Raw genomic sequence first — 15,567 nt, 5'->3', positions numbered from 1 at the left:
GGATGCTGGGGGCTGTAGTTCCTCTGCCGCGTGGTGGAGCGAGCGGCGGCCGTAGAGACCAGGAACAGCCCAGCGTGTGCCCCGGTAAGTTAGAAAATGCCCCAGTTGTCCATGGAGACCCCCGCTCGACCGCAGGGACCTCTGGCTTTTCTGCGCCTCCGTGCGCGGTTCCTGGTGGGCATGTCACCGCCGAGGATGCTGGGGGCTGTAGTTCCTCTGCCACGTGGTGGAGCGAGCGGCGGCCGTAGTGACCAGGAACAGCCCAGCGTGTGCCCCGGTAAGTTAGAAAATGCCCCAATTGTTCGTGGAGACCCCCGCTCGACCGCAGGGACCTCCGGCTTTTCTGCGCCTCCGTGCGCGGTTCCTGGTGGGCGTGTCACCGCCGAGGATGCTGGGGGCTGTAGTTCCTCTGCCGCGTGGTGGAGCGAGCGGCGGCCGTAGAGACCAGGAACAGCCCAGCGTGTGCCCCGGTAAGTTAGAAAATGCCCCAGTTGTCCGTGGAGACCCCCGCTCGACCGCAGGGACCTCTGGCTTTTCTGCGCCTCCGTGCGCGGTTCCTGGTGGGCGTGTCACCGCCGAGGATGCTGGGGGCTGTAGTTCCTCTGCCGCGTGGTGGAGCGAGCGGCGGCCGTAGTGACCAGGAACAGCCCAGCGTGTGCCCCGGTAAGTTAGAAAATGCCCCAGTTGTCCGTGGAGACCCCCGCTCGACCGCAGGGACCTCGGGCTTTTCTGCGCCTCGGTGCGCGGTTCCTGGTGGGCGTGTCACGGCCGAGGATGCTGGGGGCTGTAGTTCCTCTGCCGCGTGGTGGAGCGAGCGGCAGCCGTAGAGACCAGGAACGGCCCATCGTGTGCCCCGGTAAGTTAGAAAATGCCCCAGTTGTCCGTGGAGACCCCCGCTCGACCGCAGGGACCTCCGGCTTTTCTGCGCCTCCGTGCGCGGTTCCTGGTGGGCGTGTCACCGCCGAGGATGCTGGGGGCTGTAGTTCCTCTGCCGCGTGGTGGAGCGAGCGGTGGCCGTAGAGAATGCTCAGTCATGTGAAGGCGTTGGCATTCAAGAAACTGTGAAATGTTGGAATTATTAAAACCACCGAAAATGTCCTGAAAATCAACAATCAAATATACTAGAGCCACTGCAACGCGAACGAGATGAACATATGGAACCACATTCCAGTGTTGGCACGAATTCCACATAACTTTCTAGGGAAACAATAAACTATTTAATAAACACACGCACAGACACTGTCAGTGAGGTGAGTGGTTTTGGTTATGATTGAAGGATTTTCCAAAACTATTACAGTTTCGTTACACCAGCTTATCTAAAAAAAATATGAAATGGTTGAGTACATTTTTTTTCTTAGCAATGTCGCACTGAAAAAGTGGCAAGTTGGGCCCATCTTCGGTAATATTTTCTCGCAATAATGAGGTCAGTTTCAGAGTATACATAGACAGACAGGTACAGATAGATGCATGGGCACAGACAACTCACAAAGACACAGGCACACAGGGAGATGTGCACACACACACACACACCTCAGGCAAACAGACACCAAGGCCCACACAGATATATAGTTGTTGCGCTGTGCAACTTGCACCGAAAAACAAAGACGGGCCACGAATACTTCTATGCTTCTGTCTCGGCCAACTGATACTCCTTTCAGAGAGTTTCTAGTGGCACGATTTCCCCTTTTCCCCATAAACCTCCCATTTTCGTATTGCCAGTTGGGCCCCACTTGGTGAAGCATTCTTACTTGCCCACTTCTGCCAAAGCATCACTATCCCCTCACATCCCAAGTAAGCTGTCACTTCTTTCCAAACTGATATCACCATCTGTTTGTGGGTAGGTGTAGGTGTATTTTTTCGAAGTCTATTTCTGTATAATGCTGCTGCATAGCTGCTTTATCCCATTGCATACCTGTCTGTCCTAACCGCGGTTGCTTCTTGAGGTGTGGATACCCAGTCGTTTATTGTTGCCAGCTGTGTGCCTCAATAATATTTCTTGATGTCAAATAGACCACCCACCATCATACACTCACCTAGTCCATTTGTTTGTCTCTATAGGGGGACTTACTTCCCATAAAAACAGCCTGCTCTCAGCTTCCAGCCTCATTATGAATTCCTTTGGGATGCAGCAAGGGGTGTTCTGTAGCGCATAGAAACCTGGGCATGGACACCATCCTAAACATGGCAGCTCTGCAAGCAATGGGTAGGGGTTTTGGTCAAAGAACACATTTATATTTCTCGTTATATAAGTGCCCAGGTATCTAAAGCCCTCAAGTGCAATAAGAATTTGGCAGTCCCTTGGCAATCTCGATAGTCCTCGTATAAGAGGGTATATGTGGGATTTTTCCAAGTTTGTTATATACCTAGAAACACATTCAGTTTTCTGGATATAGTCAGCTCAGGTTTCGACACATATAGCAGAACGTCTGCAAACAGAGAAATTATTTCCTCCCACATCTTGGCCCATCACACAATGGATCCTCTCTAATACAGACACCAAGGGCCTCAATGGCAATGTAAAAAAAGCATTGGCATAGCCAATAAGTCTTGCCTTTGGGACATTATAAGTGTTTAGCCATGCAACAGTTGATGTTGTTGCTCCAAGGATATTGTGCTTGACAACTAAACACTTATAAGGTCCCAAAGGCGAGACCTATTGGCTATGCAAATGCTTGTTTATGCTTGAAACCCCTAGCTAGTTCTTTTCCTTTGTGCTCTTACGGGTAGCCCACCAACAAGCCCTCAACAGCACCATCTAGTGCTCCCTTGACAACATGACTGGGTGTCATTTTCCCTGCTTACTTACACTGCTTATCACACTTCCATCCGACGTACGGTGCCTAATACTAATTAAATCGTGTTATATCTATATGATGAAACTTATTCAGAAAGGTGTGCACTTGTTTTACTCCAGAAAACAAATTAAAGTTGCCCTGAAAAATAATCGTCTATTTGGCTAACTTAACAAAGGATACCGAGTGCCCACAGCTCAGAATTGCAAAATCATATTTTGAATTGCCATCTCTGCTGTCATATCTGAGTAGATCTTGAAAGTGTGGTCCTTTTGCACTTCGTAAGTCTTTTCGGGAATGGCTTTCATATGGATTAACTCTTTAACCGTACAATCATAAAATTTAACCAGCATGGTTCTGTGATACCTGGTATTAGGAGACATCTCCCAGGGGACTCTGTGTGCCCTTGCTATTAAAAGATCTTGAGTATATTCTGGGAGGCCATGTATTCTTATTAATGCCTCCACCAGGGAAACCGTGCCTATGGAGTCCTCTTTATGTTCAGGAATACATATAGTCCAGAGAGTAGAGCGTCTGAAATGAGTCTCCATTTCCTCGTGTTTATTCTGTAATAAGGATAACTTTAGATCAAGCTGTATTGTTCTATTTGTCATTCTGCACAGTTTGTCCTCACCTTCAGAAAACTGAGTTCAGTCTCTCAATTCTCTCTAGTAACAGAGCCATCTTATTTTCTATTTTGGCTAAATGTACAGTGAGTGAGGTTACACTCTCTCTTTGAAACTGCTTTGACTGTTTTCTCGCCGCCAATTTTTTTATAGCAACAGCAGAAGCTTAGATTCCACATTGGTGACTGCTTCCGGAAAGCAGTAGTGGGGTTGGGGGGGGGGAGAAGGGAGATGGGGGGATAATAAAAATCCCTGATCAGGTGCCAATCTCTACTCCGTTCTCTTCCTGGCTTCATTTCTGAAAACAGGAAGCACCCGGGCTCCCAGGCTCCCCGGTTCCCCATAGCCAATCATAACACTGCGCCGTGGTTCTGCGTTCAGCCAGGGAATGGGAGCCTGGGCATGTTCTACACCCAGGCTATAATGCAGCCTGGGTGGAGAACATGCAAAGTGCACATGAATGTTTGGCCGGACCCAGAGGTTATTCAGAAGTCTCTTGTCCCTGTGTCTTTGTTTCTGGGGATTTCTGGTCTGATTTCACTCTGCCAGAGACTCTATGTCCTCATACCTCCCCTTCCTGTGTCTCTGTGTCCACTTGTTTGTCTAGCTCACCAAGTCACTTTCTTGTGGGGACCATTTACCAAGGCTCCCATTGGCCCTCATTGCTTGAGGCTATCTGTCCCAGGACTTCTTTGGATGAATAGCGATAGCCAGACAGACAAGTAAACGGATACACAGTCAGCTATAAATCAACGTAGTAAGACGTAGGTCTCTAAATTATGCTACAAGATGGTTAACTCTGGTATGTGACATATGTGGCAATAGATGTACTGTCTGTGGTGACGATAAGAGACGAGATAATGCTACTGTTTTCACTGAACGACCTATCCACCAGCTGGCTGGGCCAGAGATATTTCTGCCATCTTTCATAAGTGAGCGATAACGCTCTTGTACGCATAGCTCTACTGAGTAAGTGTGGGATGTGTCAACTGAGCAATGGACTGCTGGGCTTTCTATTAAAGGTTAAATATAGCTCTGGCACCTGCTGCAAGTGAGGATACTTCTGCTTTATAAATAAGTGAGAGATCAGTCATCTAAGCAAGGAATAGTTCTTCAGTCTAAATATCTCAGCCATGCATGGAAAGTGGAGGATACTTCTGTTTTTTCCACCGAGCAAGATATAAAGCATCTGAGGTGCCCATAAGAAGAAAGTGCATAACCTATTGCTCCGGGCTCAGTCCAGGTTGCAAGGTATTCTGTGTTTGTGTGCACCCATAACTCTGCACAGTAAAACTGCAGAGAATGGCTAGTTGCTCGCTCCCTCGGATTAACCAATAAATTTGCCAGCAGAGCCTAGAGCTTGAAAGAGTTGAATGAAAGGAGCGATAGCTGCATGCCAGCCTCTCATTCCTTAAAGGTACACATTGTGGGAGGACTTCAAAGTATGAGAGAGAGGCCCTTGTCAGAGTGTTGAGTATCGTACGCTAGTACACTCCAATGCTAGGCCAAGTTCTAACCTCAGACAGCAGGTGTGATCAACACAAGTAGTCAGTAGTTGTCTAGGCTTGAATAATGTATATTGTGGAGACTACAAGCACAGTCCACATTTTGAAGTCAAGTGATTTGCCAATGTCATTCTCTAGTAGTGGTGGAGAAGTTAACCGATTAATGCTTTGACTTAGTTTAATCGAAGAGACTCAGCTTTCAGTTGATCTTCCAAGGCACCTATATATTGTTCTGTACGCACCTGAAAGAGAAGAAAATTTTGCTCGCTGTACATTTCTCATTCTCGTTGGCTTTGTCGTTCGTCACAAAAGGTAACATATATCCTCTGCCACATGTACAAAATAGGCCCTCTCTCATATGTATTTTGTTCAGTGGAGGCATTAACACTAGCAACACTGCTTACTTATGCACTCCACAAGTGCAGCCTTAGCAATATTTATTTGGCCATGGAGATGAAGGGAATACTCCTGTTCATTCCCAGGAACCCCCTAGACATTCAAGGTCCAGTCACAGTGGGGGAGAGAACCAGTTTGGACACTGTTGGTGGGTGTAGAGCCCATTCACAGACAGGCCTGCCTCGTGGCAGAAGGTTTACAACACATTTAAGCAGGGACTACTGGGTCATTTTACCACAAGTTAAAGAGGAAACACTGCAAGCAAATGGACGTGGGGGACTGAGGGAAAATAGCTAGGATTGTGTAGCAGAATTTCCGTAGTCACTGGCAAGTGCATAGAATAAGTTTTGCACCTCCACCTACTCAGAACATTACTTGACCTGAGAACAGCCCACCTGAAGAAGGAGGCATTGGCTAATGACTCCTGCTGGAAGAAGAGGGCTCGTTCAAGGTCTCCTAACTCCTGCTGGGGCCCGGTGATGGGAGCTGCTCTCCAAGGGTCAAGTGGTTGGCCTGTTTGCCTCCTTCAGGGACACAAAATGCACAATGACTCCTAACTCCAAGAGCACCCAGTTGACCACAGAGCTAGACCCTGCAGGAGCCCTGGTCGGAGAGATATCTAGTCCTAGAAGCCTCCCCTGTGGAGCTAGGTACTCCAGGATTGACCAGAAGGACTTTTCCCAGCAGTTGAAAAAAGAGGAACTTAATCACTTTTTTCATTTCTGGAGGACAGGGACTAGGTGCAGAGGCGGACCCTCACAGAAAAGGTATCCGGCTTTATGGGGTGTTGCCTGACTAAAGCTTACAGTCTTGCTACACTGGAGAATACAAACTTCCAAAAATGTGAGTCCAACGTTAAAACCTTGGACGTGGATGAGGCAGTAAATTTGTCTGACCAACAAAGCGCTTTCAGCAGCACCAAAATGTGCCCTTTTCCCACTCTGAGATTTTGCGCCAAAACTAACAGCTCAGTGGGAGCTCATTAATGACTTATTCAACTTCAAGGGACCCTGACTGGCCACAGCCTTGAACCTTTTTCTCTGGGGAGATTTTGACTTCCATTTTAGAGATTTAGGATGCCCTGGAGGAAGCATGGCTGTCATCAGATGAACCCCCACCATGGCTGCTCCTCTGAAGCACTGTAAAGTTGCTGAACAGTATCCATGTGCAATGTGAGCACTCAACAAACTTAATTTTTCAAAAACAAACTCCCAAAGTGAGAGGGGTTTTTTTTAAAACAAAAAATGAAGGGGCCTCTTCAGCTGAGAGTTTCTTCTCAGGATGTGGTGGTGTGTTTTATTTTTTTCTGTTTGGGACTGCCAGACTTTTCCTAGTTATCTCGAACAGGAACATTAAGGGCTGACATTCTAAGTTATTTAGACCAAAGGCCCCATGTCCATGGGGCAGTTGGTTTAAGGTTTCCACCAGAAGAGCCAGCAGAGGCTCTACTAGCAGAAACATGACTGGTAGACCATCTCTAAATAGAGGGCACAGACCTTCAATCTAACTTACTGTGGACTTCACCCTAATTGTGGCAAAGTAACCTCTCTTTCAAACTCTTTGACTAGGACGACCCACTTGGTGTTTCTAAGACCTGTTCCATCACAATCAGCTTGAAATCATGCATTGGTCACCATCAACCACGAACTGTTATCTTTCAATGGCAGTTTACTTTGTTAGGTGTTTCTCCATTAAATCTTTAGAAATTCATATCTTCAGGTCCCCTTATCCTGTTTAATGATCTTAACCACTTTTTCTTCATTACGTTTTTCTCTGTGCTCCTAAATTGCTTTGGGACTTTTATTGTGGTCTATTGTTGACTTTGAAATTGTTGTTACTCCTTGAACCTAACACTCACAGAACTGTGTTGTGACCTAACCAGACTGTGTTTATTAAGTTAGTAGTGCTCACCTGTTCACAAATTGATAACACAATTTTTGAGTTGTCAAAATAGCTGTCATTACATGTTAAACAAGCATTTTCATTGGTTGACCAACTTCTAACTTTTGATTGGCTGTACAAATCCTAACTTTCCAATGATTGTGCTAATTTTTGTAATTGTTCGTAAACCCCTATGGGCTTATTTTTACAAGCCCCTTGCGTCTTCTTGCCTCACTTTTAATATGGGAAAAAGTGACACCACAGCGGCGCAAGGGCCTGGTAAATAACCCCCCAAATGTATTTAGGCAGTGGAACTCTAGTCCGAGAGCGCGCACATCAACTGTATAAAGATGCATTAATAAGCAGTCTGAGGCGACGTAAACACGTGCACTGGAAATCTGCCAATCAATGCACGTAACTGGCAGTTGTCTGGCGTCCTACAGCATCTCTTCCAGGCACGCGCCGCGTCCTACTCTGGCACGCTCGCGCCCACTCCCTGGGCAGTGGCCAGCTCACCACGCACACGCAATTAGAATTCTGGTCCACTCCCTCACATCCCTGTGTGTGAGCTTTCCAGCCCAGCGCCCTTGTCGAAGAATGCCCTGTAGTGGCGTTTTCACGACGTGAAAACAAATTACAGACCCATACATTTGTGCTGAGCAGATTAACAAAAGAAGAAAGAAATAATAGTTGGATGCTGAGCTAGAGCTACACATAGCAATTGTGTTGAAGTGTTTGTTTTTCTAAACTGGATTGCTTTAACGTGGATGTACAATTTGTATTCGGGATAAAGAAAGACGGACTTTATGTGTATGAGAGAGACACACGCACAGAAAAAGAATGAGAGAGAGAGAGAGAGAGAAAGAGAGAGAGAAGTGGCTACGATGGAATGACGCAGTAAAGTCTGGCCAAAAGGATTAGAGAGGGGAAAGAGAGCTACAGGGAAAAACACTAGTGTGTGTCAGGAGTCAGAAGGTGAAAAAAAAGAAAAAGAGTCGTACTAATAAACATATGGTTGCATTGAAAATGTTTGAGAGCATGGGAGAGCGTGCTCTTTACACCAGTGCGAGAAAGTAGCAAGAGAGGGCTGAAGCGAGTGAAAATCCATTACAGCCGTCAGACAAACAAGATAATCCGTGCCAGATTGTTATCTTTCAAATGCTTATTAAAATAAGTGCTGTTCCATTTTTTTGTCATCAGCGGTTCCTGACTCTCACCCCTGCGTTAACAGTGGCCTGGAGAGTGTACGTTGGAAGGCACAGCATGCTCGATGCAAAACACTCCCCCTTAATGGACGTTAGGCCTTGTTGTAGTGGCCTGGGTTGATACGTTCTTGTGACTGTAGTTTTATGCTCATGGCAGCTGCAACTGGTGCCTTCCTCCTCTTGAGTACCATCAGATGCGCAGTCAAGTGACTCTATGATCGTTCCTGCAATAAATACAGATGAGGAACTTCTGAAGCTGCAGTCCATAGTACACAAAACTGCCTGTATTTGCTGCTCGTCACTGAGGTTCCGTTCCCCTTGCTACATCTGAAGTGCCTCTGGATGCGGGTGATCAAGGCAGAGTGACTCCTCAGTCAAGTGGGCGTTTGCTGTCCTCTAACCAGAAGCAGTGAATCTTGCGTCTACATAGGCAAGACGGGGTGTCTGCAGCCTACTTTTAGTGAACTTTCTTCTTCAGGTAGAGCATCACCCTGATGGGCTGTAAGGATAGACAATATCACTAACTATTTTGTGGTTACCAAAGAGACTCCGCCGAGAGTAAATCAATCCTAAATTTTCTTCCTTACTTACTATCCATCTTTTTTGTTTTCCTAGGTGCTTTGCCCTAAAGTGTGACAGGTATAGCCAGATGTTGGTTCACTGTGCAATAGAATTCAAACTGCAAACAATTGAAAAGGTCCAAATAAGCAAAAACAGATTCTTGGGTTACTTGTGTTCCTATTCAGAGGGGACCTGTCCTAGAAGTTCGAGCTGGACGGTTCGTGTTGGAGAAAAAATCAACAATTGCATATTGGTGGTTCCGGTCTGACGTAGTATCGTGTACAATGAAACAGTGGAATTGATTGGAGGGCAGAGTAACTACCAGTGGCTGAGATTATTTCAGGCAATTCATCCATCAATTTCTGTTTTTTTTCACTATGATCCATACTAAAATAAATGATGCTGATTAAGACTTTTTCAATATCTTTCAAAATGTACCTATTACTGGAGTTGAGTCCAACTATGATGTAGTGATGGCTGCCCTAGAGGCACATTTCAACCCCCTATGAATCTAGACTATGAGAGGTTTGTGCTGAATTAAGCACGATACCAGGATGGCCAATAAATTGACAATTTGTACACAAGACTTGGGGAACTTGGCAGAACATGCATTGATGATGACCCAAACAAGCAAACTCACTCAAGTAAACCCACTCAACTGATCTAGGACTGTAGATCAACTGTTCTTCTGCTCCACATATTCAATGAGCCAAAAGTGGTTTTAAAGGACATACTGACCGTGGACAGGCTCTGCCTGTTAACACAGAGCCCCTTTGCAAGAGTTTGTCATGGAGGCAGAAAAAGGCACGTGGACAGAAGAGATGTTGCTACTGCACCAACAATATTATCACAGGCCACATCACAAGATCAGGATGAGTAGACCTAGACTCAGAAAAAACGAACTTCCTGATCCTGAGCATATGTGACAGTGAATTCAGCGAGAAAGAAGAGGAATTTCTGATATCATTTGTCAACAAATCATCAAGTGCAAATATAAGGATGAATGTGACAGCGCTGATTGATGAAGCATCATTGGTGAGCATAATAGACAAACAGCAATTTGTCGAGCTATGGCCTAAACTTAAACTAATTCCTATGAGGATGCACATCTACCCTTACCGGGCCCTAACTAATCTAGTATTAGCAGAGGTTTTTGAAACAAACCTATCATATGAGTGGGCATCTGTGAAAGTGAGGATCTTTGTCAGGGAGAGGTCTGACTAACTGGAAAAAGTGGTACTGCATTAATTGTCACTCTTACCTAAATATCAAACTAGTGACTGATAATGAACTTCTTGTCCCATTGTTTGGTGCAACTGATCAACATCCACCATCCAGGGTAGAGAAACTGGCCCTCCAACTCCAAAAGTGCAACTTTTCAATAATACACAAGACAGTGGCTGGCAACAATGCAGACTATCTGTCACACCACTCTGCTTCCTGCAAGACAGGTGATGGTGATCAGTCAGAGGAAATGGAAGAGTATGTCAACATGGTGACACATGGTTCTTGTCCGAAAGCAATGCCAATGGTTGAAATTGCTCAGTCATCAACAAAGTACATCTCTATAAAAATGGTTTTGCTGCTTTGAAATCAAACTCATGGAAGATGTTTCTAGCTGGTTATTAGACCGAGGAGACTAAGACATTTCAAACACTGTGCTGTGGAGAAGAAGGTGACATAAACTAAGCCTAACTGGAAATGGTGTGCTGCTGAGAGGAGATACAATTTGAGCCACGGGTGCCTTGCAATACCAAGTCATCCAACTGGCCTATCAAGGACACGAGGGCATGGCAAAGACTAAAGCACACCTCAGCACACCTCTCAGAAAAGTTGTGGTTCCCCGTGATGGTCCCATTTGTAACCCTGGGCGTAGTTCGCGTAGTAGCGCTACGTGTAACTACGCAAAGTTCACTTCGCACTATGCATGCTACGCGTAGCTACGCGAACTGCGTAGGGAAAATGCTGTTCGCAATGATTGCACAGTGCCGGATGCTTGTCCTCACTGTGCAATCATTGCAAACGGCATCATGCACATTGCGAGCGGTCATTTTCTGCCACTCGAGTAGATTTGTACTCGCGCGGCAGCTTTCTCAATGCAGACTGGTAGTTTATCGCGAGCGGTCGCAAGCATACGTGACCACTCGCAATGAGATACATGACGTCCAAGCATTGAGAATCTCGCCGGGAGGTTTATTTTGCACTCTCGCGATCGGCAACTTGATGTTGCCGATTGCGAGTGAAGATGAAGTCTTGCCGGGATGTTGATTTTGCTCGCTCACGGTTGCCAACTTGACTTTGAGGACCGCGAGCGAGCAAACAATGCCCGCTATGCTACACGTTTTTGCACTATGCTACATGCAAATCGCGTAGCGCGTAGTTGCGCAAATAACGCATACTCCGCAAGCGTAGTGTAGTTTTCTGCCCAGGCCTACCCATTTGTAGCAGAGAGCTTAAGAAGTTGCCAACTATGGCACGCATGAGGCCAGTAACCAACTAACCCCGGTCATAACTAAAAATGAGTCCACATTACCGTGATCCAGAGTGAATGTGGACCTTTGTCTTCTTTCTAACAGTCAACAGCTTCTGGTGTCCATTGAAGCCTCATTGAGGTAACCTGTGGTAGGATGCCTCTTTGACGTACTCTGTGGTCGACATGGTTGCGACTACTGCTTTTGAACATGTAAATCCTAAGTAGGAGCATGTGCTTACCAACCATCCTCAAAACAGACAGTGAACTTCGTTTCAATGGAGTGGCCTTTCAAAAGTACATGAACAAATTAGGCATTGAACACGATAGATCACTTTGCAGTGGCCTTAAGCAAATGGGAAGGCAAAGCGCTTTATGCGCTAAATGAATAAAGCGCCCCCTAAAATGGTAGAGACCTATAATAGTCCATCCACAGTTTCTTGTGGTGAAATGAAACACGCAACACTGTACCACCAGGTGCACACAAGCCTCAGTGTTATTTGGCCTTGCCATACGAGACACCATATCTGTGTCATCTCACTGAGTTCCTGACGGTCTATATTCTAAATAAAGACAATAGACAAGGTGAGGGAAAAATGACCAATCAAGCCATAAGAGCAGTGCAAAGAAAAAGATATTGATGTCGGAGATGGGTTATTGGTTAGAAATGAACTCCCTGAGTTCACAATATGGAAGATGACAGCTCTCAAAGGGACAGCGGTAATGAGAGGGTGTGAGCAAGATACATGTAATGTTGAAAAATGGCTGCCTTCCAGTGGTGATTCTGGAGCCAGAGGCAAGGGAAATGAACTTGCAATGGACACCTGGTGATGACCCTGAATGTGAACATGGAACTCTGTGCCCACGAATGCACCACTATCACCGGAATACCAGCTGGTATCAAGAACAGCGCCAACGACATCCCTCACATCTGCCGTGCCAGCCAGGAGACCATCCAAATGAAAACTAACCTGATACTTGCTGAGGGCTCAGGCAAACCACTCCAAAGAATGAAGGGCTTACCGTATTCAAAGTTAGTGTCTGTCACAGTCAATGGATGATTCTGTGTTATTGTTAATAGTACTAAGTTGGGTAGGCATGCAGTGTGCCTCCCGGCATTCAGTTCTGATGACAGGTGCATCATCACTGACCTAATAAAAATGGAAGCTGATACTCCTGAGATGAGACCCTTGTTAGCACCGGAGTGTGGCATGTCATGTCTTCCTCACGTCTCTTTCCAGAACCACTTGGGATAATGGAAGTGAACACGGGCTGCTACAAGGAAAGCACCCTGTTTTACTACATGTCCTTAGCCTCTCACTTTCTTGTAGGATCGTCCTCAACACTATATGCAAGTAGAGGTTGCAGCATTGTAAATGAAACCTATGGATAAGATGACCCTACCATCTTATGGGCCATAGCATAGGCAAGCTGCCAATCCATTTCTCTGTTCCTGTCTGCATAGCAACTGCTGCATCCTATTTTGGGAGAGCTTTGAGGAAACTACCTGGAAAGGAATACTGGATGAGTTCCTGTTTGGTCACCTTCAAATCGGGCCATGGAATCTGATCCTTCCGCAGATTTTGATGACTATGGGCGATATGTATGAACGCATTTTCCCAGACACAGAATGGGTAAAACCCTTTGATACATCTGGCCCTTACTCTTGAGGCCGATGGTGGCAGTGCCAGAGCCATGGTTTTAAAGCTTGGTCAGTGACCTTTGACTCTGTTGTCCCTTATTTCTGTTGAATATATCTCAATCAGGTTGTCTACCAGGCTGAATGTTCGGCTACAGATAGGGTGTTTAACATTTATGTGAAGCAATTTGCACCACTTGTCTGATGGCTTTTTACATGTATGCAAATGATGCCCATATCGTTTTGAAAACATCCTGCTCCCTCAAAAGTAGCCCTGGATCAGAATCGAAATATGCAGGGGCTTATAGACACCAGGATTATACCATGGCATTTCTGAGGACAAAGACAAGCTGTGAGGTCCAGGACCCTCTTTTTAATTTCTAGGCAACCTGGGAGGAGAAGGAGCTTCAGTATCTCCCAGTAGTTCTTAGATAAAATGACCCTCCTGTAACGGGCCTTCTGGCATCTTCTAAAGCATAGACTGCCTTGAGTTTACAACATCCACATCTCTAATATTGACCCCTCTCTTTAACATATAGGATCAGTAATTTAGATGCTTTAAAAATGTGTCTGCTCACAATTACAGTAGAAAACCACTTGCCTTGGGCTTCAGAGATTGCTTTCACTCATGATGAGTTTTAAGGATGCAGTAAGTGTCAATATAAATGCATCTGGTACCCTCGGGGGACTCCTGAATGCCTTGTTCTACTATTTTTCATCTGCAACAATGGACCTGATATGCGAGGGCTCCTTACTCTCTACAATGGCGTGTTGCCATTTTCACATCCGTTTTTTGCCTTGGGGTTGTCTCGGTCTCCACATTCGTGGTCTATTATAGATACACCAACTCTAACAGCAGTCTATTGCACCATAGACTAATTGGTCATTCTGGGATAATAACACAGTGCCTAGGTCATTAAATAATCTTGTCACCACACACTGGCATACACTAATGCTGTGACCAAGATAAATGGTTGAGTGAATTGAAAAATACCCTTCATAGTGAGGAAGTCCATCAACTCTTCGATTTTAGATGAAGATGTTTGTTGGTAAGCCTACAAAGACACATTTGGTAATAAGTCTACTTTAGATGCAATTTCTAAATACAACGGACAGCTTAAGCAGTAAAATTATCTCATTATATTTAACAACAAAAAAAACCTCTCTAATTAATAGAACTCCAATGGTGAGCTTTCTTTCTTTACAGGTGAAAGCTATTCCGATGGTTCAACCAGTTCTATCCCACTCATGTGCAATTACTTCAAGCCTCTTTTTGTTCATCTCCTCCATTACTATAATGGGCACTCTCCTCATGTTTGCCATCTGAGTAAGGCATTCTCCTTCACATGTTTTTGGTGAACAAACCTATTAAGAGTACCACTCTATCTTCCAAGACAGCACAGTCGCTCAAATCACCCCCAACATTGCTCTTACCACCAATGGTATCTGATTTGTAAATCCTGGGTCCTATGCAACCTATCAGTCACACTGATGAGCCAAGCCCAGTAAAAGCATTCCTTTCTGGGTACAAACACTTTTCACTCAAGGTTCCTGTCCTTTAACTCTATTTTCCCCACATATATTCCTTATCCTACCAAGACAGAATTGCCCGTTTGAAGCATAATTTTAGGCCTTAGCTAATCAATGACCCTCATTTAAGCCTTGGATCCATCTCCAACCCATTAACCTTGAACACACTTTTCGGTCTTCCCATACCATCTCCTCTGCCAGCACCCATTCTTCCCTTTGTCCAAGCACAATACCATCTCCCTACCATCGCACTACATTCCAATTCCACCCTTTCCACAGTTTTTTCCTTCCTCTGTGTACATCCTGAATAATGCCCCCGTCTTGCATAACTCCGACACTTGTCACACACGGAAAAGTGGTTCTTAATAATTTACACCATGAATCTTATTCCTTACTCTTTTATGTCTTTCTCTTCTTGCGTTTTTACATGTATTTATTTTTTACACAATTCAGCTTCCCACCCTGCTTACTTCTTTTCCATTTCCTTCATAAATCTGTCAGATTTGTCTACTGCCTTCTCTATTCGGCATTACAGCTGACTTCAAATAACATGTTTTTTTGTCGTCCCACAATCTTTTGAGTATTTTTACTGGCACATCGTACTGTTATTTAAAACAAATACTGGTTTATTTTAGAACTACACTGACAGATGGGTTGTATAGGTTAACAGGCTATAAACTGATCGATATAAGGTGCTTTGCAAACCTACTACAATATAGAAGATACATGCATGAATTCGCATAAGGACTAAATACACAATAATGTGTTTTTTTCACTACACAGATACACTACAGGCCATAGATACATCACACATATATCTCACCAGAAGAAGGCAAAGAATCAAGCCACAACACCAGGACCCAAACTTTTCTACAGTGTAATTAACACTTCTCTCCCCTTGTTATCTACAGTGGCTTTCTTCCATCATTCCTTCAGCTCTGCATTGTGCCCCCAAAATGCTT

The 15,567-nt window shown here is 45.1% G+C and overlaps 1 protein-coding gene across 2 annotated transcripts in view; it reads left to right on the top strand.

The window, feature by feature from the left end:
• Positions 1–15,567, top strand: part of SEMA4G (semaphorin 4G) — a 662,424-nt gene that overhangs the window by 641,719 nt on the left and 5,138 nt on the right. The window lies entirely within an intron of this gene.

This window comes from Lissotriton helveticus, chromosome 5_1 (assembly GCF_964261635.1).
Source record: "Lissotriton helveticus chromosome 5_1, aLisHel1.1, whole genome shotgun sequence".
NCBI lineage: Eukaryota > Metazoa > Chordata > Amphibia > Caudata > Salamandridae > Lissotriton > Lissotriton helveticus.
The sequence above is the reverse complement of the archived record's forward strand: the minus strand, read 5'-3'. Positions and strand labels throughout refer to the sequence as shown.